The sequence below is a fragment of the Pezoporus occidentalis genome, unplaced genomic scaffold (assembly GCF_034315485.1).
Source record: "Pezoporus occidentalis ecotype Australia unplaced genomic scaffold, CSIRO_AGI_Poc_V1 ctg1, whole genome shotgun sequence".
Lineage (NCBI taxonomy): Eukaryota > Metazoa > Chordata > Aves > Psittaciformes > Psittacidae > Pezoporus > Pezoporus occidentalis.
In genome coordinates this window covers 17,456,728-17,470,181 of record NW_026912778.1, presented here as the reverse complement: position 1 = coordinate 17,470,181, position 13,454 = coordinate 17,456,728, and the positions used below count along the sequence as shown (strand labels likewise).

General features: G+C 38.5%; 1 protein-coding gene across 15 annotated transcripts in view; it reads right to left on the bottom strand.

Moving 5' to 3' along the window:
- The window catches only part of FRYL (FRY like transcription coactivator), a 162,387-nt gene that overhangs the window by 102,232 nt on the left and 46,701 nt on the right, over positions 1–13,454 (bottom strand). The window contains exon 1 of one of the 15 annotated variants that reach the window (XM_062606577.1): positions 5,128–7,409. The exons of 13 other annotated variants lie outside the window; for them this stretch is intronic. The gene's annotated coding sequence lies outside the window, so the exon portion shown is untranslated. Of the gene's footprint in view, positions 1–365; positions 384–5,127; positions 7,410–13,454 lie in introns of those variants that run through there. One more of the 15 variants, XM_062606663.1, reaches the window with a different exon arrangement.

Here is a 13,454-nt window from a genome sequence, read left to right as displayed (position 1 = left end):
GATGAACAAATATCCTATTATTTTCAATACAAACTACACAACTAATTCACCCAGTGACATGGCATATGGCATTCTCTCTTCTCTGTGTTAGCAGTACACAGTGAATTATCTTTGGAAAATGTTTAACAAAGATTATGGCTCTATGTGTCCAACTACACTATATGAACAGGCAAAGAACCACCACTTTCTCATTAACAAGCCACATGGACTAAAAGCCCAGATGGCAAATTTTTATTCGCGCCTCTCTCTTGCACTGATTTTATGTAAATTTGATGAAAGTAATTAAATAACCAGCAGCAGTAGTTGGTACTTCTGTCATGCATTTATAAAACGTCATGTGCGAGTAAGATGAATGGATTACCCACCTGTGAAGTAGAAACAGGTTTAGAACTGGCTTAGTTCAGCAGCACATGCAGTGTAATACCTGTAAAGCCAAGTCAAACCTTTCAGTGACAGGAGGTTTTATGTATATTGATAACTTCCCCTCTGTGGCTACACTGGAACCCATATTTTACTTCTGCAGTAGAAACACTTCCCTAATTGACAATTTATCCAAGGAGTTTCAAATATGTTTCTATTACATTTTAGTCAAGCCCTGTAAAAAAGAAATGTAAATGAATGGTGCATCAATAATCAGAAGATAAGTTTATTTCAACAAGTAGCTAATTAAACATATGGCTAAAATGTGAAAGATATCCTGGGAGGGAATATGGAAAGGAAAACAAGGGTTTTGGAGTGAACTGTGGTATTATGGCAGCTGACTCAAAAAAAAAAACACAGAACAAAAACCTCTCTGAAATATTCTGAAGCTTTATCATACAAATCATTTTCTATCCCCAACAAATATGAACACACTTTCTTTATGGAAAGTTGACTCAACTAGGAGAGCAGCTGCCAATTTGTCTACTTCCTCGCATGAAGCTTGATTCTTGCTTTCAAAGCCTCTTAAAACACAGGCAAGAAATCATCTTTCCCCAAAAGGCAGACTCCTCTGCTAGTAAACAGTAATAGAAACATTACTTCAGGCCAACACAGCAGAAATCCTAAGTCATAAAATCTTGATCTGGCAATATCTAGTTTTCTAGGTATCCGGGCCAGTTTATAATTCCTTAGCAGACACAGTCTTGCTGCTACTGATGATCCTCAAATCTGATTTTCTGATTTATAACTAGGCAGATTTGCTTCTCCCAAGATTCAGTAGAATTTTTGCCCACTGCTGTTAATAGTATCTCTGACAACTTCCTTCATAAACTGTAATTTTTAGATTTTCATTTGGCATAACGCTTTTTTAACAACCTTTACTAACTGTCAGCAGAGTAACATGTTATCCTCAGTTATCCTCATGCTGTACATACAGAACCTGCTTCTCTACAGAACTGCGACTGAACATGACAAACAATAGCCATATGCATCATGTACAACCACCTATCTCAGGTGGAGAGTATTTTATCATGAGAAAACACAAATACTTTATTAAGAAACTTAATGGTTGAAAAAGAGGTGAGATCTGACATTCAGGACAGTGACAGGACATCCAAGGCAGCCATTCAGAAACAGAACATTGGTCATTGCTGGGCACACTCTGCCCACAGAGAATGTTGGACTCAAGAGCAGCAAAGGCTTCTACAAGCTACAGCCTCAAAAGATATTTGCTGAAGCTCACCTCATCTCTCATGCCATGTAATTCTAACTTCATTAATATGGAATGGCAGGGCAGAATGCCCCATCTATGGTGCAAGTAACTACCTTCACAAACAAGAAATTAACAATTAAACAAAAAATATAACTAAGATGTATGCAATTTTACATATTCACACTTTTAAAAATCCTTAACAACATAACAGATAGGACGTAGATGGGAAATGCTGGCTGAAATTGCCATGAGCATATGCAAGAAGTACAACTCACTATGTGAACCACTTTACAGAGCCTTTTATGGTAGACCATGCATGTAGATTTTTATCAGACAGGAAGAGAAAAACGAAGAAATCAAAACCATAATTTTGACAGCACAAGATGCCAAATGACCAAACCATACACATTGGAAAACAATGTGATAAAGCACAAAAATTGGAGGGGGAAGAGGAAATCAGTTTGAACTCAATTGTCTCAAGTCCTGCCCAGTCATTCTTGATTATGGCATGCCATCAGGAAATCCTGACCATTAAAGTGTCAGACCATTAAAAATGTAGTTTATGTAATTCCTTTTCTAGAACAACTGCCAGAATAGGAAACCTCTTCAGATAGACCATTTTCATTAAATTTAATTTCAAAGAAACCTTCACTTAGAAAGGTGTAACATTTATCTAACAGCATACTTCTAAACTGTTATTATATTTAACAGACTTTGCCTGTCAGAAAGCTGTTCTCCTACAAGATCAGCTTAAAAGAATGGAATGTTTCTTTTATCTGTCCATAATCAAGAACACAATCCATCACATATAGAAGTAGAATAATGGCAGGAATGTAAAGGTTCAGGGCTGTTAAGTTAAATTCCCAGTGGTAATTATCAGAAATGCTTTTACGAAGCTTTATATACCTGTAGGTTTTGATTCAATATAAAGCTGCACATAAAATAAAGCTGCACATAAAATAAAGCAAGTTAGACTTAATATACAAATTCCTGATGGAAAACAGTTCTGTAACCAAAACTTCTTAGGGAAAACATAAAACCCCAAGCAAACATCTGTTACTTGCTGTCTTCTTCCCCAGTAGACATTGTGAACACTTAACATGACCCCACCGCACCAGCAAAGTACTAGGGCAGTGTTATCAAGTAACAGTGGTATGTATCCCAAAATCTCAGTTTCCTTCAAAACACTGAATTGTAAGAGCTGAGCATATAAAACTGCCAAGATTCATTCACGGACAAATTCTGTATTCCCTCAAAAGAGCAACCAACCACATAAGCATAAAAAACACTAAACTTCTTAATCTTCCTATACCTCAAAGTTAGGCTTCTACCTCTTTGTAAGCCATACCTTCAGTAACAGTGCAAACACAGAAGCAATTCTATGATTAATTTAGCATGACTAAAGGGGGAGTGGGGGGGAGAACAACTCACTTTACTAATTCTAAGCAATATCTGATGCTTTTATATTTAAATTTATTACTGGTTTTATATTTAAATTTATTACTGCAACAGAGGTAAAGATGACAACTTCCTTTTGAATATGGAGAGCAAAGATAGACTAGTGTAACTTTGGCTTGTTCTGTTAGTCCTCCTGATCTGCCTGCCCTTCAGAAAATGCTATCAAGCCACAACTAAGTCTGAGCTAGTAGTATTCCTTGGCTTTCAAAGGGACCTCTAAGCTCAGGCTCATTACCATACCAGGCATGGTTATCATGCTTTTAAGGCTATTACATGAATGCTACTGTGCATTCACGTAATAGCCGAGAGGCCATAACTCATGAAAGCATCACACATCTTTCATTCAGTTCCAGCTCCTGGAGTCAGCAGAACAACTGCAAGGAGCTCAGCTCAGATGTCCAGCTATCTGGCACTGATTTCAGTGATTCATGCTATCAATTTTTTCTCTAAATACGAAGAGTAACAACTTTTGTCTGATGATATAAAAGCTAAAGATGTTGACACCATCCAATGGCTTGTTGATGGATTCCCAACCTGACCACATGTCATGGTTTAAGCCTAGCTGGTAACTCAGAACCATGCAGCCACTCGCTCACTCTCCCTTCTTCTTCCTCCCCCTGCTCCCAGCGGGATGGGGAGGAGAATTGAAAGAATGTAACTCCCATGGGTTGAGATGAGAACAGTCCAGTAACTAAGGTATAACACAAACCACTGCTGCTACCACCAATAATAATAATGATAAGAGAAATAACAAGGGAAGAGAATACAACCGCTCACCACCCACCAGCCCGACCCCAGCAGTGATATCACCCTTCTGGGTAACTGTCCCCAGTTTATATACTGGGCATGACATGCTGTGGTATGGAATACCTCTTTGGTTAGTTTGGGTCAGGTGTCCTGTCTCTGCTTCCTCCCAGCTTCCCCTCCTTCCTGGCAGAGCATGAGGCTCAGAAAGTCCTTGGTCAGAGTAAAAATTACTGAGCAACAACTGAAAACATGGATGTTATCAGCGCTGTTCCCAGGCCAAAAGTCAAAAACACAGCACTGCACCAGCTACTAAGATGGAGAAAAATGACTGCTACTGCTGAACCCAGGACACTGCAGCATTGACCCAAACTTCACCAAGAAGTCCCAGAAATAAGGTATCCACTTGAGGTATGCATAATCCTATGACCTGTATCAGTATTTTCTAATATTTTGCCACTAGAAGACTTTTTTGGTTGCTTGTGGAGTTTTCTGAGTTTTCTTTTTTTTTTTTGGTTGGTTGGGGGGGGGGGTGTGGAGGGATGATGGAATTTCTCTGCTAAAGAAAAATCCCTATTACCACTTTTCTCTCCTAACAGAGAAATCTATTTTTTCACTCCTGGGCTATCAAACTGAAGGCTGCACCAGGTTGGAAATCAGTGATGCTCTGAAACTTATGTTAAACATGAACTAACAAAGGCAATAAAATTATATCAATGCTTGACTAAGTGATGTTAAATTAAAAAGCATAAGGGACGCAAAGGCAATAGTAGAAAGATACACCAGTCAGGCCTGGGGACTAGAAGAGTAGGAAGAGAGGGAAAGAGAATCACATATGTTAGTGTTTATTCCAGATTTCCATATACACTAGTTAGGAAGTTAGTGTTACAAGTTAGTCTACAAGTTAGGAAGCACACATTTCCACAGCAACAATGAGAGTGAATTTACTCTGGATGAAGACTTCATTTTTATGGGACGCTAATTACATGAAAAGAGAAAAGCACAAAATAAACCCTAAGAAGTTAGTATTTAAAGTTTGCTTTAAGAAGTAGTATCTAAAAAACTAAAACAAAGGCAAGGATATAACATCAAAAGGAATACAAACATACTGATATGAGCTGCAGAGATAACAATTCTAATGCTTATCACTGCAAACATATAATCTGTGATGGTTTTGTTTTCAATATATTAACAGATACATATCATATACACCACACATGAAAAAATGCATCAAGTAAAAAAGTGGTCATAGCCATGCCTTTGTTAACCAGCAAAAAGAAAAAGAAACTTACATATTTTCTTCCATCTTCTCCAATCCACATTTCTCTGGAAAAACTAAGCTCCACATCCTCAGTTTGAAGAATTAAGGATATAAAAACCCTATTGATGCACTGTACTGAGACAAAAAGTGTCAAAAATGCTCAATAAATTTGTGCTTGATACTATTGCCAAAACCAGTGTCAGAAGCCAGCAGCTTTTGCAGAGTTCTCTGGCCGAGTACAACCCAAGGTAGTTTGTTTAACCCCCACTTCCCACTGCCTGCTTATTCTTTCCTTGTGAGAAGAGGACAATTCCAGCTCCCAGTAGAAACAGGAAAAGACTTTTCTCCTCATTATCTTAATTATGCTCATTATCCTCAATTATTCTCATTAATGTCAAACTGATACCTTTCCTGAGTAAATGCAAAAAGTAATGAATACTGGCAGCTTTGACATAGCTATTTTGTAAAAGGACTCTGGAGCATCAGCTATAAAATAATCAATAACTTCAAATTATGTATCATAAAAAAATTAAAGAAACTATAACGAAACCAAATTTATGTATTCTAATATGCTCCATATAAGCGTATTAATATTTCAGATGAAAAAGGTACAAGTTAAAAATGTACAAGTTATCTACAGGTAAAGCTCAAAACATTACATTAGCCCAAACTGGGTCTACATACAGATCATTTTCACATCTTTGTCACTAACTGCTTAGTGAAGTAATCAGAAATATAATAGTATTTCTGACACTGAGGTATGGTTTGAAAACTGAAGTGTTAGCTACACACAAAAAGATTTTAAAAAAGAATCAACAAACAAATACATTTGAGCACTGAAATACGCTCAAGCATACACAAATGAGGGTTAGAATAAGTCTCATGTATTAAGACTCAATTTCAGGAAAGAACAACTGTTCTGTGCTCCGATTCTGTCAGTTCTGTCAAGTAATCCTCCATATGAACATACAAGCTGAAAAGGGAAATAAATCTCTGAAGACTAACTCAATCTGTCATGTTCAACACAAACATGCTGAGGAGGGAAAAAAGAAAAAAAATCAACATTTTCAAAGGTATATTCTTACAGTAAGCTTGCTGAGGAATCAAAACAACAAAACCCAATTATCCACACATGCAGGTAACTATCTGCATTTAATTGCCAAAAGAAAGAACACGTTCCCTAAAGTTTTCTGCTCTGCACTGAGGGAATCAGCTCTTCTGAACATTCTGAACTCTGATGGGCTTTAGTTCCCAATATAGCTAAATAAAGAGTTAGTACACAGAAAAGCTTGATTATTTTTCAACTAGAGCATAAATTTCCTTGTGATGGCACACACATATCCTACAACACTGCTGTAGATCTCCATTTCTAAATCAGTTGTAGACCTCTGTGGTTTTCTGTTTACTAAATGTACTCTTCTGAGCCAAGTCCTTTCATTCACCAGACTCTACAGAAAAACATCAGTATCAGCTGCTGAGCTGTTGATAGGCTGGGATGTCTATTTTTTAATTTTTTTTCCCTCCCTTGAGGAAAAACGTTTGATAAATGTGAAAATTAGCAAATACCTAGAACATTCTGGACTGTTCACTATGTCACTCACCAAATCTGTTTTGCTTCTGTGGCTAGTGTGGGAACTGTACTTTGAGGCTCCTCAGCACTTCTTAGTTCACACAAAGCCCTAGTCCACAATACTTTTTAAAAGCAAGCATGAGACACTTCTATTTGTAACCAGACCTTCTGAAGAAATTCATCTACGCTAATCGCAAATGGAAGTAAACTAAACTAGCAAGAATGTGAAGTTGTGCAACTCCTTAGAAAAACAAGACAACAGCCTTCAGGGCTGAGGCAAGGGCACAACACAAACCTGGCAAAAACATCTCACACAGCATGCAGACAGGGCCAGCACTGGAACTGCCCTTCTGTAAGGAGACAATACTAAGTGCTATGCAGGGCTATTCATAGCCACCATAAACACATCAAGTTTCAGAGTTAGCAGCTTCTTTGTCAGTTCCAGAGGAGGAGATTAGTCATATCTGAAATAAAAACAGATTATTGTACGCTTGTCCACAGAACTCCAAAATACATGGCTAAACTGGTCATTTGAAAGATGTGAGCTGTATGTATTTGAATTCAAAGGTAAAAGAAAACATTTTTTCCTTTTATCTTCCTCAACTTTAACTTTTTATCTGACTCTAGTTTACTTCAGAAAGTAGTTTGCTTTCCCCACAATAAGAACCTTTATCTGGTTTCAATACATTCTTAAAAGCTCTAAAAAGCATTTCAGAGAACTGTAACTGAGAGACTCAGATTTGTATGGGAAGGTCTGGGAAGGCTAGAGAGGTACATGGGGAAGTGAGGATCTCAGCACAGCCTGTGTGAACAGCACCCGTGTCAGCAGGTCATGGAGACCCCTTCACATCTACCTACAGTTTCACAGCATGCCCAGATCTAGACCAAGGTGACTCATAACGACTCACAGAGGTGGGACAAAATGGAAACACTGATCTCTGACAGCTGCAAAAACATGTATCCAGAATCTGCTGGGAGCAAAAGAGGAACCTGGGACACCTGGCATCCTTACCTCCCAAACCATGGATTCCAGACTTAACAGCTAGATATAAGCATTCATGGCGCCTTTTTGCTGTACAGACACCTTGAACACCCTGTCCCCTGCTGATGGAGCTCTTGGGACTTGAGAGACTGAGAGAGCAAGTGAAAACCCCTTCCCCCCCCCCCCCCCCCCCAGTTCTTATTTTAAGTAACATCTCCTTTCCCTCTTCTAAGGTCTCACATTTACAACTGCTACATGGCTTATACAATGTTGCAACAATATTTCCTACACTGTTTTCTGATAAAAGTTAAATAGTAGGATTCATATTTCTGTAGGAAGACACAGAAAATATCCACAGTCTATCAGTAAAGTAACAAGAGACGCTCGCCTACAAAATGCAGTATGATAAAATCTGTTCTGAAGTCTTCCAGGCTGATGGTCAGGAATAAAAATATGGTAAAAGATACAACCATACTTTAAAGAGAGCTGCCTGTGAAGAGACAGGAGAACTGTATCACAGCTACATTCAGAACTGAAATCATCAGAATAATACCGGGTTTTGAGGCTTGAAAAGTAACTAGGCATCTAACTGCATGCACCCACACCAACTTACGGTTTGGCCATTAATGACAGCAGCAGAATTTTCATGGTATTTAGATTATACAATTCACTACGAAAAATAAAAAGAAGAAATATACTGGAAGAAAGTATGAAACTATTATGGTTATGCTTTAAAAATTCCTCAACATCTGGCCTTCTTCAGGTGCAGAGGGCAAAATTTCCTCATAAAGGGTATCACTAATAAATGGCTGTATTCTCTATAATGGTCCTTACTACTGCTACTGGTGAAAAACAGTAATAGAGTCGCTTAGGTTAGTGACCAGAATTAGCAGATAGCCAGCCAATGCTGCCATCTCCCAAGCTGCAATATGGAAATATACTGGTAGCATTATTTGAAAACAGGGCACTACTTGGCTCATTCTTACTCAAATATACTATTAACAAAACTGATTTTATGTGTTGGCCAGCTATTCACACTCAACCCCAGAAATCTCACCTTTTCTGGTTAAGATTTTGGATCTCAAGCGTCCTCAGTCTATCAGCTACACAGGCAAAATATTTATGTATCCTAAGAAAGCATTATCTCATTAATCATTCTACAGTAACAAAACACAGATTAGATTAACAAAGGAACAACTTTTGAGAGGGTAGAAGCAGAGAGCAGGGAAGCAGTCTGGCCACAGTGGGACTATGATGAAACTATGGAGCTCGGCCAGGGGTTAGGACCTCAAAGCACAGAGTGCTCTGGTCCTGACACCTGGAAGGAAACCAAATGCAAACCACAAAATGATAACAAGCTCTGGTCTCTGCTGAGTTAAACTCTTAGCCAGTGATCTAGAAATCTGTGTTTCACATCCAGAACTCATCACTCACATCTCTTTCCCTAATGACGCAGTGTTTAAATTTGTATGGTCGCATACTGACGCCACCATAAAACACCAAGCTGTTTTAATCACGCTAAAAAAGCCCACTTCCCTTCTGAGCTGACTGCAAGTTTGCTAGACCCACAGAGGAGTGAGATTACCATTTTCTCTCTCTGCAGATGGAGAAAAGGAGGCAGAATGACCAGCAACGAATGCTCTGCTGCTCCATGGCCACACACACAACTCAATGAGAAGAGCAGTGTTTAATCACAAAAAGTATGTTATCAATACCCTACTAAAGCAGCTGCGCTTGGCAAGAAGCACAGGACAGGAAAACAGAGGAAACGCAAGAAATCTACCAGGTTTTTTCCTAATTGTAGATGCTGATGAAAACTTGTGACCCTTCACAAGGCACTGCCACCTCAATGGAGTCACAACACAGACCACACACAAGCAAGCATCTTCAAGTTAACAACACAGACCAGTAAGTCTACTGAAGGTTAGAAACATCCTGTCCCCCCTTAGAACATTTCGTTAGGTAAGATACATGGAAAGCACACACACATCACAGTGACAGTAACTGGGAAGGTTAACTCAGGCCTAGCCTACAGGTTCTGGGTAGAACCCCCAGTCCACAGGAATCAGGGACTGAGGTTCCTGAAATGATAACCCCACAGAGAAGATCCTGTCAAGATGGCATACGTGCTCTTCCACACCCTCATGGGTCTCTGGCACCTCTCCCAGCCCCCAAATAGCTAAAGCTATCCAATATTCACTATCACGTTTTGACACTCATTCTTCATAACCTTCACATTAAAACTGCAAACAAATATAAAATGAAACCAAATAATTCTCAAGGACCTGACACGATTTTTCTCAGCATAATTTAATGTAAATGGGCCTAGCAGCAGTAAGGAAGTGAGGAAGAAATACAAAAGCTTGAGATAAGGAAGTACAGAAGAGATACGAAAGCTTTAGAAAGACCTAAAAAAAGTGCAAGAATATATCTAGTAAACAATATCTAAACTAAAATTAACTGAGGAATCAGTTCTTCCTCACTTCAGGTCTTCAGAATAAGCAATACATACTGTATTTTTTTTATTCTGAACACTTGTATCTCCAGGAAAACAGCAGTTTAGCACAGCAAAATTAAATTTTAATAAGGTTTAACTTTAGCTCAAAAAGTTTTCATGCTCAATGGCAGCATGATTCACACCATTCACCACTTTTTATATAGTAAAACTTATGAACTTGCTTCCAAAAATACAGAACCAATGTTGGTGCCCTCCCTAAGTTCCTCCAAGGCCTTGTCCTGTCATCCTTTCCCCTACTCGATTAAACAAGTAATGTTCTTGTTTTCCCTTATCCTCTCCAAGACAGCACTCTCATTTTCCATTTACAGTATCCCCTTTCACGGATAATGCAGCCAGAAAAGATAGGTGCAAACTATAAATCAAATAAGCAAAAATTATTCAAACAATTCTCTGAACAGCACTACAGTGACAGATGCCAAGAAACTTTTAACAGTGGAATGACTTTCCTTTTGATCACCTTTTGCTGTATTTGTGAAGTAAAACAATGAGCAAAACCAGGTTTAACATAATTCTCTCAGAATCAGTGATACACTTCTACTATCTTTCCTCTGGAAGAATAATTACAGCTTGAGTAGTACCCTTTCAGGGTTTTTTAATTTATTATTTAAGAAGAAAAAAAAAATGAGAGAAAAAGACTCCACAATCTTTCTCATCCATGCACTTCTGCTAGGGAATTTCTAGGTTTTGGATTCCTCCTTCCTCTTTTCCTATCCTGTTAATTTCTGAAGAGAGAGAGGTTCAAAGACAAGAATACACTGACAAGCAGAACAATGCATGACTCCACCTTAGTATTTCTATTCAGTCTATCATGGGTTTCTGGCCACAGTGTCTCAAATAGCTATCAAAAAATTCTTTTAACTTCTCAGTCAAACCTCAGTACATCTGGGTTAGCTTCCATCTTCCTTTGCTTTGCTGTCACAGAAACAAAGTGCCAGTTGCCAGCCTCTCTTTTTTCCAGGACAAGACCTCGTTTGTAGCTGAAATAACTGAAAGAACAGTAAAAATCTGGTGATATTTGGCCCAACTGCTGTGTCCTGCTGACAGCCGGCACAAACAAGATGTTAGAGAGAAAAAAAAGGCAGGTTTCCACTGAGATGTCGAACACTCAGTTTTCTAAGCCTAACACTTGGCTGCATTAAGAGCCTTTGAGTTGTTACTGACCAGTGACCCTGGTGCACTGGCATCCTCGCAAGCACCATGGTTCCTAACCTGACGATCTTAAGTCCTAGTTCAGCAGTGTGAACAAAGGAAGCAATTAGGAATGATGAATAAAAGAAACGAAAGGAAGAAAATCAACAATTCTTAAGGCTACTTACTCTGCTTTGATAGCACTGTGAATGTAACAAATTCTTTCCAATATCCATTAATTGTTAGCATTGATTTGCAAGGGTTAAGACATTCATGCATTTCTATAGACCAGCATTTTGCTCTGCAGCAATTGTCTACACAGGAAACTTTGAAAAGTTGAAAATATCCCCAAATCACATGGCAGCTGTGCCCGATGGGCAGAATCAGGGGTCATTCGTACTCTCCATGCTGTGCTTTCCTAACATCTCTTTGAGAAATTAATTACTCCTACAACTTTAACTAATTCCTGAGCAGGAAACCTATAAATATTAATGTTTTATATTATTTTTTAATTTATTCTGAACTAGGTAAAACCTGACCTACACATACTGCTTTTCTTGTTTGTTCTAACTATCCCTATTTAGGGCACCAAGTCTAAAATCTGATAAAAATAAAACATGTACTTCTGTAACTATATTGAAACATTTTCCACTTCCTGCTTTTTGAGAATCATTATATTTTAAATACTTCTTGATCGGTCCATAAAAGCTCCTGGATTTGCTTAATGAGAGCTATCAGTGCAAAGTCACTGATTTAAAGTTTATTACTTCTATACCTTAATTTTTCAATAATCAATACTCTAATATTCAAATGAAAAGAAACAATTCTATGCCTCGACATTTTACTTTATTCTATTATTGCAGCTTAGCAGCCTGTTGTACAAATCACATTTCAGTAAACTCCCCTGAAATTTCTACCAGAAAGTAGTTTTTACCAGACCTACTAACATAAATCTTTGCTTGTGACATTCACACAGGCAACTGAGAACATCAGAGTTCAAACACTTAATTCATGTTTACAGTAGCACGGCCCAGAGTCTTTTAGGTTCTGAGTGCCCCTTTTGATTTAGAATCGCCTGTTCCTCTTTAAATTCACCCTTTATTTTGCACTGTACCTAACATAATTTGAAAGCTCCCTCTGACTAACATCATTACTCTTTGCAGAGGAATGAGGAAGACTCTTTCTGTACAGGGGAAAACCTGTAACTACATGCAAACAGGATATAACACAGCAAACAACAGTTTTGCTCCACAGAGTGCTCTGAAGTCGGCAGTCACCTTTCCAAATAAATACTGTTTTGTCAATGACCTCTTAAATGCTATTAAATCTCTCATGTCTGAACCTTTCCCCTTCAAATACAAAAGCACAAGAGCTACAGCATAAAAGAAAAAGAAAAGTCAGCAGAAATGGGGTATTTGATATGGGTTGCTGCAATTGGTCTATCTGGAGCTTTCCTGAAGTCCATGCAGAGCATGCAGTTTATTCTAGCAACAGTAGCTGACAGGGTGGTTTGCATTTGGGGCGCTTTCTCCTTTCAGCAGAGTTCTCTTTTGCAATTTGAATCATTACAGAATCTAGTTATGGGTTTAGCAAAAAGCATATCGCTTTAACAGAAGGAACTCTCCCGAAGAAACCTCATTCTAGCATATCTATGCCTGAAGAAGCTAAATAATGTATTGGCAAGTGAAAAGGTGACAAGGCTGCACTGCTGGGGGCAAAGTCACCACTTCTGGCAAAAGTGACAAGCTCACCCATCCTACAAAACTTCCCTTGTTTTCATCCTGCTCACGTGACCCACTTCTAATGGAGTGGGACTGAAAAAGCCTGACAACTTCAGAACTTTCACTTAGGTACACTGTGTGCTCTTCAGGTTCAGCATGGTACACTGATTGGTTTGACTAGTTTGGATGATCTACTTACAGCCTTGCTGTTTCTTCTTCCAGCCTACATCCATTTATAGACCATGGCATTTCAACCCTACCACGACAGAAAACGTCAAGAAAAGTTATCTTCTCCTTACATAGCAAATTTTAATGTTACTGGCATTCCATTTATTGCATGTATGCCAACACACCATGTATCAGGAAATGCAGTGACTCATGATCTTATGTGCCCCAAGATGTACTATACAAGTGACCACCATAAAATGCCAGCTAAATT